Below are 12434 nucleotides of genomic sequence, written 5' to 3'. Positions count from 1 at the left end.
CATTTGTTTTCTTTTTTAAGAAACTACCGTACTATGCTCCGTAGTCAGAAAATGCCAAGTGCCTGTATTGGAGTAGGAGGGATGAAAGAATTATCCTGATTAATCAGAGGGTGCTATTTCACCAAGTCACACTTGGAACAGACCCAACAAAATCATTGATCTTACATTATGATCTTACGCACTACGTTATGATCTTACGCACTATGCTCCGTAGTCAGAAAATGCCAAGTGCCTGTATTGGAGTAGGAGGGATGAAAGAATTATCCTGACAGAAGGCTGGAGCACTCCATACTGCAACAATTGGTTGCAAATTGTGCCTCACACAGAAGTCGACGGATGATGCTGTTGTATTTTTGACTGAATTTCAAAAAGCAAAGGAAAAAAAAATATGTATATGCCTTTATATGTGTAAGTGAAAAATTAAATTATAAAGACACATAAAAAGGAATCTGGCTGTTTGTACTTCTTTTTATTTTTACTTTTTTTTTTTAAAAAAAGGAATCACTGCACACATCAAGCCTTTTGGCAGGTCTTTGCTAGGCTTGAGCAGATGGACCAGAACTTTACTGCTGATCACTTTGGGCATCTTTACACATTTAAGTGCGGACTTTTAAGGAAGCACCAACTGGCATCATCAAACCAACATTCCATCAAGACTGACACCCTGTTTCCGAGGAGTCGTGTCCTGTCTGTGGGCTTCCCATCGGCATTTGGCTGGCCACAGTGTGGAAGAAGATGCTGGACTAGATGAGCCTTTGGCCGGACGCAGCAAGTCTCTCTTAAATTGTCAGGGGTATTGAGATGCTTCCAGGAAGCCACCCAAGAAAAGTGCAATAACTTCCCATAACTGAATGGTCTGCAGTTGAAGTGTAAGCAAATTATACTTGGGTGTGTGTGCACGTGATTTGTTCCCGTCCCAGCCTGTGTGCAGAAGGGATTAATTTACGCAGGTGCTCAGACAAGAGCCTCTTGGCCATCGGCTCTGACAACATCGACGTGCCCTTGAGCAAGCAAGAGAGAGGGCTTCCCTCATCGCTGAGCAACTGTCCATAACCCACCCTGGGTAGAAGGGGCCTTAAAGAGGGGCCCGAATCCCCGGTGTCCTAATTTTAGACGCCTGACGACCGGTTTTAAAGGTGCATCTGGAAATTGTGTAAACTGGACGAGAAGCAAGGGGACAAATCGAGCCAGCAGAGGGCGCAGGGGCGGCCATTCCTTGCTTCAGCCGTGCTGCCCGGGTCTTGGCTGTTCTTTATCTCTGGCTGTTGTTTTCCATCCGGCTATTGTCCTTCTGGCTGTCGTCCTTCACGATCCGCTCCTTTCCTCCCCTCCCCGATGCCGTGCAGTCAGAGCAAGGGCGGATCTCTACACAACTTCCCCCCGATTGTATTTCCAGCCGGCGAAACTCCAGTGGATTAATCCGCCCCCAAGAAGAGGAAACAAACAGAAGCGGGCAAGATGGTGCGACGGCCGGGCTCTTCGTGTCTTTTAACTCGCTGGCGGGCATCTTTTCTGGCTGCCAGCTGCAAGTTCGCTCCTCCCAGAAAGTTGGGAGGAGACACTGGGTGCAAACCAGGAATCTCTTAGTAGTATTACACAGAGAGCGGATCGGCCCCCTTCCCTCCACCGTTGCATGACTGGCAAGCAAAACGAGCAGAGCCGACTGACGAAGCTCTCCCGTTTCCTTGCATGGGGGGAAAACCTTTACTGGATGCTATCTCATTTATATAAATAAAAAACAATAATAATAATAAAATTAATATATGAATGCTATCTCATATATACACACACACCGGTATATATTTAATTTTTCATTTTTATCCTTTGTCACATTCATATCGAATCGTATCCTCACATACAACTTTGCTCATACCAAGCATCGACTGCCCCCTCCCTGGCTTTCTTAAGTAATCACAACCATCTTAGCATTTCTATATCACCCTATACAGCAGTCACGAAATTAGAAGATGCCTGCTTCTTGGGAGAAAAGCAATGACAAACCTAGACAGCATCTTAAAAAGCAGAGACATCGCCTTGCCCACAAAGGTCCGTATAGTTAAAGCTATGGTTTTCCCAGTAGTAATATACGGAAGTGAGAGCTGGACCATAAAGAAGGCTGATCGCCGAAGAATTGATGCTTTTGAATTATGGTGCTGGAGGAGACTCTTGAGAGTCCCATGGACTGCAAGAAGATCAAACCTATCCATTCTCAAAGAAATCAGCCCTGAGTACTCACTAGAAGGACAGATCCTGAAGTTGAGGCTCCAGTACTTTGGCCACCTCATGAGAAGAGAAGACTCCCTAGAAAAGACCCTGATGTTGGGAAAGATGGAGGGCACAAGGAGAAGGGGGCGACAGAGGATGAGATGGTTGGACAGTGTTCTCGAAGCTACTAACATGAGTCTGGCCAAACTGCGAGAGGCACTGAAGGATAGGCGTGCCTGGCGTACTCTGATCCATGGGGTCACGAAGAGTCGGACACGACTGAACGACTGAACAACAACAACAACAATCACCCTATTTACCCTCTTTCTATATTTCGTAAAATTTACTTTAGTATTTGTAAACCAGTTTCAAAAATTAACATTGCAAAATATTTAAGTCAAACCTGCAAACGTTTTCAAATGTTTACAATGTTCTTTCATCAAAACAAAATAGAAAATTCTTTCCAGTAGCACCTTAGAGACCAACTGAGTTTGTTCTTGGTATGAGCTTTCGTGTGCATGCACACTTCTTCAGATACACTGAAACAGAAGTCACCAGATCCTTAAATATAGTGAGGGAGTGTGGGGAGGGGTATTACTCAGAAGCGTGGTGGGAATGGGTGATCAGCTGATAGGTGTGGAAAACCTGTTGACTACTCTTAATGGCTGCAATTAGTCTTGCAGGGAAAGGCAATGTTCTTTCATGTATTTTATAAATTTACTCCAGTCCTTCTCAAACAGTTGGTTTCAGATTTTCCCTGTCAGCTTTGCCAGTTCTGCATTTTCAATCATTTTTGTCTACCATTCTTCCAAAGTTGGAAGTTCCTGCTGCTTCCATTTCTGGGCTAAAAGTGTCCTTGCAGCCTTAGTGGCACACATAAATATGTCTATATCTGCTTTTGGAATTTCCTCTCCCATAATACCCAATAAGAAAGCCTCTGTTTTTTTAATAAATGTATTTTTGAAAATCTTTTTCAATTCATTGTATATCGTATCCCAGTAGGCTTTGACTTTACTGCATGTCCACCACATATGGAAGAAATTCGCTTCCTTCTCCTTGCATTTCCAACATGCCTTGAGTTCTATACATTTTAGCAAGTTTAGTCAGCATCAAATACCATCTATATATACATCATCTTCATTAAATTTTCCATAAGTGCCGTACATGCAGTAAATTTGATTGTTTTTGTCCATAATCTTTCCCATTTATCACATTCAATATTATGACCAAGCTCTTGAACCCATTTAATCATAACCTACTTAAGTTCTTCATCCTTTGCATGCCCGTCTAATAATAACTTACCAGTATATATTTTTGACAAAACTTTACTGGGTGCTATTGATACATTCGCTGTAAAGCGTGGCTCTCCCGTCTCGAGGACGGGGTGGAAACAGCAGCTCAGAAGGACTACCATAGTTCTGGTTTCTTTCATAGGCAGATACTAATGGTAAAAAAACGACAACAACATTGGCTTGGCTCCTGAGGTAAATTCACCTCAGGAAGCTCGGGGAAGGAAAGTTCTCCTTTCCTCCTCCTGCCCTTGCTGGTTTTCATATTTAGTGCTTTTTGGTAGGTCTCTTTTCCCGTTCTCATTACGCTTTGAGACACTTTTATATAAAGCGCCGCAAATAAATAGATATTATTAATAATAAAATAACAGTGATCTCCCGCCCCGGTGTCCTATCCCAGTTGCTTAGGAGGGCCCCCAGGCCCAAGAGAGGCGCTTCAGGGAGCGGAGGGGAAGCTTCCCGTCCATGAACTTCCTTCAGGTGAGTTATATCAGGATCCAAGCCAGTTGCTTTTCTTCAAGAGAGAGATACTGTATAGCAAAACAAAACAAGGCAGCCTGTTTTGTTTCCTCCGAGGGCGTTGGCTTTGAACAGAAAAGCTGAGGAGGAAAGGATTAAACACACACAAATCCCTGAAATCTATGGCAGCTGTTGAGTCACAATAAAATGGTGAAAACCTTTCCATGGGATGTGTGCAGACTGGTCCTTCTTTCAGAGGAAGGGTAGGTAGAATGGAAATTATGTGTGGCGGGGAGAGAGAGAGAGAACTGAAAGCAGCCCAAATGGGTGGGGTGTAAGTAATAAAAATATTAAAATTATATATATATATATATATATAATTTAATGTTAGCTCAGATGTAGGGCTCATTTGGGTGGCAAAACCTAAGTACAATGTGTGTGTGTGTGTAAGATCAACCTTCTCCCTATGCTGCTGGACTACAATTCCTAGGATTTTCCCTGATACAAATTGGAACAATGTATAGCTGGTTGTAGAGAAACACAGGAACAATAGAGTACAGATGTACCTTGGTTGACGAACAGAATGCATTCCGGAAAAGACTCCTGGAACTGTTCGAAAACCAAGGCATGGGTTCTGACTGGAAGCTGTGGAAGCCTCGCCGTATGTTTGGCTTCTGAAAATCGTTCAAAAACTGGAACACTCACTTCCGGTTTTCGATCGTTCAGGAGCCAAAACGTTTGGCAACTAAGCCATTCGTCAACCAAGGTACGACTGTACCTAATATTGTTTTCTCAGAGGGCTGATAGCATCATTGTGGGTAGGGGACAATTTTGGAATGGGAACATTTCTCTCCATGAGAGTTGGGACTGAACTGAACACAAAAGCTGCCTTGAACTGATTCAGGCCATAGGTCCTTCCAGCTCAATAAGATCTGCATTGGGGATCCACATCCACCAAATGTTTCTGCACTACAGGCCCCATCATCCCTGCCCATTGGTCATGCTGGCTGGGGCTGACCAGAGTTCGAAGCAACAGCACATGGAGAACTACAGGTTTTTCCACCTTTTTCCACCTGGCCTTTGTCATCTGATATCCCCCTCCGACCCACCCCATTCCTGTGGCTTTAACCATAGCTGTCAACTTTTCCCTTTTCTTGCGAGGAATCCTATTCAGAATCAGGGAATTTCCCTTTAAAAGGGGGGAAAGTTGACAGCTATGGGCTTTAACATGTTTTAAACTGATTTTAATATTGAGTTTTAAATTGTTATAACCCACTCTGGGACACTAAGGTGACAGGTGAGTATGTAAACAATTGAATTGATGATGATAAATCCTTAGTATAGGGTTGCAGACTTTTTGATGAGGGCTGGGGCATCCTTGAGCAGCTGCCATGGTAGGTAATGACTCACCTGATCCCTCCTTTAGAAAAGCTTCCAGCAGGGCCATATTAAGCATATCTGGTGTCGTGGTGCAAAGCTCCCTCCGGCGCCCCCCCCCCATTTCCCAGAGTTGTCCACTATTTTTAGGGAGCACGGTGCTGCCAGAGGGGCTGAAGGAGGCGGGCAGCAGCTGGAGGGTGGCTCCTCTGGCAGGGAAGAGGCGGAGGCTGGATGCGGCGTCTCCTGGCTCAGCTGGCCGCTTTGTGCCGCGGTGGCCACAGCAGACGGAGGCTCCAGGTGCGGCGCTGCTTCGGCGCGGCATGGTGGAAGCAGGTGAGAGCGGTGAGCTGATGCCAGGAGGGTGCTGCGTCCAGCCTCCGCCTCTTCCCTGGTGCCCTCCAGAACTTGGTGCCCCGCGCCACTAGCCTTTATGGGTAAGACACCCCTGGCTTCCAGCCAAGCCCTACAAGCACCACCTGGAAGCTGGGTTTACCTGCCAATTAAATCCCCCACCATGTCATATAGGAGACACTATTCCCTTTAGGTAAAAGTAAAGGGACCCCTGACCATTAGGTCCAGTTGCGGACGACTCTGGGGCTGCGGCACTCATCTCGCTTTATTGGCCAAGGGAGCCTGTGTACAGCTTCCGGGTCATGTGGCCAGCATGGCTAAGCTGCTTCTGGCGAACTAGAGCAGTGCACGGAAACGCTATTTACCTTCCCGCCGGAGCAGTACCTATTTATCTACTTGCACTTTGATGTGCTTTCGAACTGATAGGTTGGCAGGATTGCCTTTAGAGAGCTACAATTCCTATAGTGATAGAATGATCACTCCCTCTCTCTGGGAACTGTAGCTCTGTTGGGGGAATAGGGATTTCCCAACAACCAAACTCCCAGCACTCTAAAAAACCCAAAAACCCTGCAGTTCCCAGGATTCTGAATGAGAAGCCATGACAGTTAGAAGTGGTATGATACTGCTTTAAATGTATAGCGCAAAGGGAACCATAGTCCTGCTTTCCTTCCAGATTTTCTGCCTAGCCACATCAAATACAAGATAATTTGTCAGAAAAGCAAGGGTTGGTGAGAATCAAAGGAAGAAGAAAATGGACACTTGAGGCCTGAATGTAATCCATTGGTTTCTCCAAGAAGATCATTTGCACTGACTTGCAGGTATGGGAATGGACAGCATGGAGCTGCTGAGAGTAGTTTCATATGAAAGCAATTTGAGTTGATTTTTGCTATTCTGTCTAAAAACCTTTTTCACTGAGAATATGACTTCATGCAGCAGCAGTGGCTGGTTTAGTATTGTAATGGATTTGTGGGTGCCCTGATTCCTCCAGATTTCAGGGTGCCCTGCCTCCTCCGCCTCGATTCCTAGGTGTTGAGGTTTAATCAGTGTTTAGACTATTAAGGTGAGTTTACCGACATTGAAATTAGCAGTGTAAAAATGAAATCTATGCTGGTTTTCCTGTTCAGGAAATCAGCTGATAGAGGTGCCATTGATTAAGAAACAAAGAGAGCAGCAGAGTACCAGGCCATTAAGAACAGTTGGCAATGCAAATACTGTCCTTGCCCCCGCCCCACTCTGAGCAATGGACAGAGACAGAATAATTGGGAAGGGGAGGTTGCCAGGGTTGCAGCATGCATGATGATTATGATGATAAAATAATAATAAATAATAATAGTTTGCTCCAGCCATTACAGGAAAAAGTGTCCTTTTGCAGGAGGTCCTCTGCTTATTTATTGAAGAGCCAGTTAACACCTTTGTTTTCATAATGTTTTCCCTTAAACGTCTCTGCATGAACTATACACAGATAAATGGGAAATGGTTCCATTTAGCAAACATTTTTTTTCCTTGGAGGTACCCTTTATTCCATTTACTAAACAAACAGAACTTTGTCCCTTCAGAAAGGAAATGTACTCTGTATTTTTCTATACTGAGGGAAACACCATAATTTTACTCCAAATAATGAACCTAATAACCACATTCCTCTGGAAACACCTGTTTTGGAAACAGAACCATTTCTATTGGGTATCATGCAGTTCAGAGACAGGGCCACTTTGGATGCAGGACATTTTGATCAACGAAATCAGCGTGAATCCTCAAAATACAAATCTATTTAATTGCAACCTATATAATTGCAAAAAGAAGTCATACAGAATCCATTTTATTTTGATACAAGTTTTCTGCAAATCCAGGGAAGAAGGAGTGTGGGAAGATCTACACCAGGAGCAGGGGAGGGCAGAAAGATCAACATTGGGATCTGTTGTCCCATTGGATTCTGCCACCTGAAGTGGTTGTCTCACTTTGCCTCATGTGTGGGCCGACCCTGCCTCTGAACATGCTTGGTTTCTCATTAGTATGTGTCTCAGTGGGTCATTTCATGATTCGATGAGGTTCCTTTTGAAAGCAAACAAGTGTTTGCTGACTACATTCTTTTTACAAAAACACTGTTCCAAGGTAACTACACTGGTTTTTGCCAATGATTCCAGAGTACCTCAATGCTGAAGAAGTGTGCATGCACACGAAAGCTCATACCAAGAACAAACTTAGTTGGTCTCTAAGGTGCTACTGGAAGGAATTTTTTATTTTTTGTTTTGACTGTGGCAGACCAACACGGCTACCTACCTGTAACTGGAACTTTATTTGGCTGTTATTGCCAGTGTAAAAATAGGAGGGCACTAAACTTTACCCTTTTCAAGAAAGAAGGAAGCCACCCTCCAACGACATGCAGTGGGCTCTGCTAGCCTAAAGGACCAAGCCCAAGATGGGAAAACTGGGTTTCTCTGAAATGTGGATGGCAACCTGGTGTAGATGGGAAATCTGGGCTTTGGTGCTTGGATATCCACATCCAATTTATTAATCACAAATGTTCAACCATGCAAACAACCTTGTTTATTGTAGAAATATCTATTCCACCCTTCAAGCAAGCTCACAACCTCAGGAACAAAAGAATGTATAAATACAGCTGAAATGTAAAAACAACGTACAGTCAAACCTCGGTTCCCAAACACCACTGTTTTGGAACGTTTCAGCTCCCGAGCACCAAAAACCTGGAAGTAATTGCTCCGGTTTTCAAATGTTTTTCAAAAACTGAATGTCCGACACAGCTTCCACCTGAGTGCAGGAACCTCCTGCAACCATTCGGAAACCACGCCTCAGTTGTTGAACATTTCAGAAGCCGAACGGGCTTCCAGAATGGATTACGTTTGACAACCAAGGTTTGACCTGTACTATGATCAGCAAAATTCTAAAAGTGTAGCATAAAACAATGAGCAGAGATTAGAAGATTGAACCAAGTGATTTAAGATCCTGATGTCTTGTAAGACAGAAGTGTCAGAATAGGGGCCAGTTGAGCTTTATTGGAGAGAATATTCCTTGTAAGAACATAAAAAAGAGCCCATCTTGTCTAGCATCCTTCTCACTGTGGCCAACCAGACGGCTGTGTGAACCCCACAAGCAGGATTTGACCACAATAGCATTCTCCCCTTCCTGTGGTTTCCAGCAACTGGTATTCAGAAGCATTGCTGCTTGTAGCTGTGAAGGAAGAGCATCACTATCTTAACTAGCTGCCCTCAATAGCCCTCTCCTCCATGACCACTGGTCCTGTTAGCTAGGGATGATGGGAGTTGTAGTCCCAAAACAGCTGGAGGGCCGAGTGTGCCTATGCCTGTGGTAGAAGGTAGCATGGCTGTACTTAGATGCATCAAAACAAGCAAGCAAATTAGCTGCCTAATAACTCTTATGTCCTGGAAGTAGCTCTTTCCTAGCAGAAGGAAATGTGTAGTGTCTAGAGCTTGTGGGTCACTGTGCTTTGACCTCAGTTGCTAGCTGTATACTCAGTTTGCCTAAAAGAGTTCTGGTCTACCTTGCAGTAGCTATTTCTAAACTGCCCTTATTCTGCTCTCTGTTGCTTCTTGCTTTCTTCCATAAAGCAGATTATTGAAATTCTTTATTTCTTTAACCATCTTTTCATCTGTTGCTAAATGGAACGATAAACCTTCTATTAGAGGCTTTTAAAATTGGCTTATTATTTCTCTTATGGAGCTTTTGAAAATCTGTGCACCATCTATTATTTGGGATATCGTGAAATTGAACCAATTTGCTTTCTTCCTAGCAAGCTGCAAGTATTTATCTGTTCTGTACCAATGTCATGTTATGTAAAATCACCACCTTCTTGATAAACTAGGCTGTCTGTCCATGATCCTGGGCAGCTCACTCTAAACAAAACCTGTAACAGTATTACAGTTAAAATGGTAAACAATGAATCAAACAAACAAACAAACAAACAAACATATGTGATACAAGTTCTTAAAGCTGTAATTTTAAAAATGCTGCCTCTTAAAATTCCATGATAAAGGAATGTTGAGGCTCCAGTACTTTGGCCACCTCATGAGAAGAGAAGACTCCCTGGAAAAGACCCTGATGTTGGGAAAGATGGAGGGCACAAGGAGAAGGGGACGACAGAGGATGAGATGGTTGGACAGTGTTCTCGAAGCTACTAACATGAGTTTGGCCAAACTGCGAGAGGCAGTGAAGGATAGGCGTGCCTGGCGTGCTCTGGTCCATGGGGTCACGAAGAGTCGGACACGACTGAACGACTGAACAACAACACATCAAAAAATCTTACTGCTTTGAATGTTTCAAAAACAAAGTGGTAGTTTGTTCAGTTGAACACTTTGTGAACATTTAAAGAAAAACCTAATTTAATTGTAATACAAAAAAGTTAACAATTAATTTCAGAATTCAGATGTAAAAATTCTCAGTACTGGATAAAAATAAAGTTTTAACCCTAGTAAAATAATCTGTAAATTTTGCTGTTATATTTGCAGCTTAATGTGAAAATCCATGGATATATTCCTTCAATCACTGTCATTGACAGTTCCAGGCATTAATTTGTACATGCCTCTCATGGGGACTTGGGAACATGATATTATAATACAAGACTATCATATCTAAATCTCTTTCCATCCTTCTGGCAAACCAGTCTGTGCCTGTACCGCATCCTTCAATGTATCATGGGCCAGGGTATCCAGTTTGTAAGATTTATTAATGTCTGTAAGTTCTTTACCCTGCCCCAAACATAACTCCTTTCTTGGAGGTTTTTAAGCAGTGGTTTGATGACTGTCATGGATGCTTCAACTGAGGTTCCTGCATTGCAGGGGGCTGAACTAGATGACCCTTGGGGTTCCTTCCAACTCTACAATTCTGTAGTTCCATTAAAACTGAGGGTATTTGGGTAACATAACCCAGCCAGATGGACGGGGTATAAATAAATTATTATTATTATACAATTGAGATGGCTTTAGCTGGGAATGTATACTCCATACAGCACACCAAAAACACTGTAGGCTTAAGGAGAGGAAAGAACTGCACACTTTGAGTGAATTATGCTCTCTCTGTAGAAGTACATAGAAGGAAAAGGGTAGTAGTTGTGCATGGGAACAGCTGCTTTCCCTTTATTGCTGCTGTAGCTTGTAGGCTTCAGTGGGGAGCATTTAAGCCTCTCAGAAAGCTAGCAGAGAGAACAGAAAAACATTTGAGAATGATGGGCAAGATCTAGATTTGAGATAGATTTACTGAATGATAAGACAAAAATATTGTCGAAAATGTATAAATTATTATTGGAATGGCATACTAAAGATGAAGAGGTAAATTCGGTAATGATACACTGGGCTAAAGATATTGGACATAATATACAATTAGAAGATTGGGAGAGGTTATGGAATGAAGGTATTAATTTTACAGCATGCAGTACGCTTAAAGAAAATGTTATGAAAATGATGTATAGGTGGTATTGGGCAAAATGTATAGAACAAAAAGTGAATGTTGGAAATGTAAGGAAAAGGAAGGTACTTTTTACCATATGTGGTGGACATGTAAAGAGGTAAAAGCTTTCTGGGAAATGATATATAATGAGCTAAAGAAATGTTTAAAAACACCTTTACTAAAAAAACAAACAAACCAGAAGCTTTTTTATTGGATGTTTAAAAACACCTTTGTTTAAAAAAACCCAGAAGCTTTTTTATTGGGTATAGTGGGTAAAGAGATACCAAGACAAGATAAAAAAAAAACTGTTCTTATATGCAACAAATGCAGAAGCCTGGAGAAGAGGTTAAGGGGTGATATGATAGCCATGTTCAAATATATAAAAGGATGTCATATAGAGGAGGGTGAAAGGTTGTTTTCTGCTGCTCCAGAGAAGCGGACACGGGGCAATGGATTCAAACTACAAGAAAGAAGATTCCACCTAAACATTAGGAAGAACTTCCTGACAGTGAGAGCTGTTCGGCAGTGGAATTTGCTACCAAGGAGTGTGGTGGAGTCTCCTTCTTTGTAGGTCTTTAGGCGGAGGCTTGACAGACATCTGTCAGGAATGCTTTGATGGTGTTTCCTGCTTGGCAGGGGGTTGGACTGGACGGCCCTTGTGGTCTCTTCCAACTCTATGATTCTATGATTCTAAGAATTTTGTTAGCCCAAAGATGGAAACAACAGGAGCTACCAACAAAAGAAGAATGGCAGATGAAGTTGATAGACTTTGCAGAACTGGCGAAACTGACAGGAAGAATCCGAAACCAGCAAGACCAAGCATTCCAAAAGCACTGGAACAAATTTATATTATATTTGAAAGACAACTGTAAGCAATTAACATCATTAGCAGGGTTATTTGAAGGTTTGTAAGATGAAATTGCTACCTATTCAGGTTGAGTAATAGAATATTTTAGGTAATGATATAACAAGGATAGGAAACGAAGCGAAATGTAAAGATTTAAAGTTTAATTTTGTGAACCATCAGACGGGAGGGAGGGAAGTTGTTAGGCTCAGTTAAGCCAAAGAGATAAAACAAGACGGTACGATGTTACGTAATGTGATCATATTTAAAACAAATAAAAATCATTTATATATAAAAAAGAGAGAATGATGGACATGCGGTCACAACTGCAACAGATCATAGATGATAGACTTGCAGAATTGGAAGTGACCCACCTCCTCTTTTGCCCAATGTGGGACTCGAACTCATGGCTATGAGATTAAGAGTCTCTTGCTCTACTCACTGAGCGGTCCCAGAGACCATATTGCACAGACTCCTGTGAGTTACAG

This window comes from Lacerta agilis, chromosome 5 (genome assembly GCF_009819535.1).
Source record: "Lacerta agilis isolate rLacAgi1 chromosome 5, rLacAgi1.pri, whole genome shotgun sequence".
NCBI lineage: Eukaryota > Metazoa > Chordata > Lepidosauria > Squamata > Lacertidae > Lacerta > Lacerta agilis.
Note: the sequence above shows the minus strand (reverse complement) of the source record.